This window comes from Acanthochromis polyacanthus, chromosome 24 (genome assembly GCF_021347895.1).
Source record: "Acanthochromis polyacanthus isolate Apoly-LR-REF ecotype Palm Island chromosome 24, KAUST_Apoly_ChrSc, whole genome shotgun sequence".
NCBI lineage: Eukaryota > Metazoa > Chordata > Actinopteri > Pomacentridae > Acanthochromis > Acanthochromis polyacanthus.
In genome coordinates this window covers 5806350-5807952 of record NC_067136.1, presented here as the reverse complement: position 1 = coordinate 5807952, position 1603 = coordinate 5806350, and the positions used below count along the sequence as shown (strand labels likewise).

Genomic DNA, 1603 nt, shown 5'->3' with positions numbered 1-1603 from the left:
GTGAATTCCAGCATCATCAGCTGCAGCATCTGTCTGTTCTGTAAAACTGTTAGCTCAACCACAGAATGCTGAGGGCAGTTAAGAGACAAATATTGTACAAGAACAGCTCTATATACAACCCTGTTAGTTTCCACTTCTTAGAATGTTTACTGACAATTATCACACCTAAAATAAGAAATAATATTCTGGACTTTTAGCAGCTAGTTCTCAGCTGTAAACCATAAACATCACAGGGTTCTGTGTGCTGATCAGTCTGAATCAAAATGAGTTCTACCCAATACACAGTGAACAACAACAGTCTGTACCTTTATCTGTGGTAAAATAATCTGAAATGTTCTGTGCAGTGATTTTAAAATACAATAAAATACAGTAAGCAGCACTCTGTACATTTAACAGTAAACCTGAGAACAATAATAAACAGGAACAATACTCCATATTCTTCAGTCATTTAATAGTTCACAGCTCAGCAAACATCACAGTGTTCTGCATAGAAATCACTAAAAGCTGCTCTCAGTAATCTTCCACAGTGAGCAGATGTTCTGGTGTTGCAGGTCCATGGTCCAGACGTGGACATCAAACAGGATGGGGGGGTCTGGTACCGTGGACTTCCTGGAGCTCCTCCTCTTTCTGCATTCTTCATATGGGATGGAAATAAAGTAACGGTGGTTTAGCACGTCCATCAAAGGCCTGTAGGTGTGAAGCAGGAAGCCCTCCACAGTGAGGATGTGAGTCTCCTCCTCCTCCTTCAGGACCATCTCTGTGTCCAGGGTGTTATTAACGCCATGAGACTTCTCAAACTTCACCGGGTTCTCCAGCCACGCGTAGATCCTCCTCATCATGGCGTCCATGTCCAGAGCAGTGATGACATCGTACTGCTTAAAGCCATCTTCACCAACTTCAGTCTGATCTTGGGGCTTGAAGAAGTCATCCTGATGGACCAGCAGCAGTTGGGCAGGCTCTTGATCAGACGGTTGGTGAGGCTGGTTTTCCCTCCATCGGTTACGCCGTCGATGCTGATGATGAACTTCATGTTCTCTGATCGGTCAAAGCTCAGAAAAAGGGTCAAAAACATCAACAAAAACCGGGTCAGGAGCGATCAGATGTGGAAGAAAGCTGAAAAAGAGAAGGTTGCAGCAGGAAACATCAACCACTGGAGTCCTCCATGGACCTTGAGTTTAGTGAGTAAGGTCAGAGCAGAAAGAGCTGCTACTCAGACGCCGTTCTTCCACCCAGAGAGGACCTCTTTCTGCTGTCGCTGCTACACAGACTGTCCTAGTGGAGGTTTGAGGGGGAATATTCCTTTTAACAGCCCCTCAGGTCTCTGTGAGGAGTTTGGATGGAATACTCGGTTAAACCAACATTTTAGGTGCATGTCCAGGCATTTAAGGTGGAATGTTCCTTTAAGGTGGACATGTGAGGACCTTGTAGGTGGAATACTTCCTGAAACCAACCTTTTAGGTCAACAATCAAAGATTTAAGGTGGAATATTCCTTTTAACAGCCCCTCAGGTCTCTGTGAGGAGTTTGGATGGAATACTCGGTTAAACCAACATTTTAGGTGCATGTCCAGGCATTTAAGGTGGAATGTTCCTTTAAGGTGGATG

General features: G+C 44.5%; 1 pseudogene; it reads right to left on the bottom strand.

Annotated features, from left to right (window-relative positions):
• Positions 1-325: 325 nt before the first annotated feature.
• On the bottom strand, positions 326-1030 carry LOC127532693 (nicotinamide riboside kinase 2-like; annotated as a pseudogene).
• Positions 1031-1603: the final 573 nt, after the last annotated feature.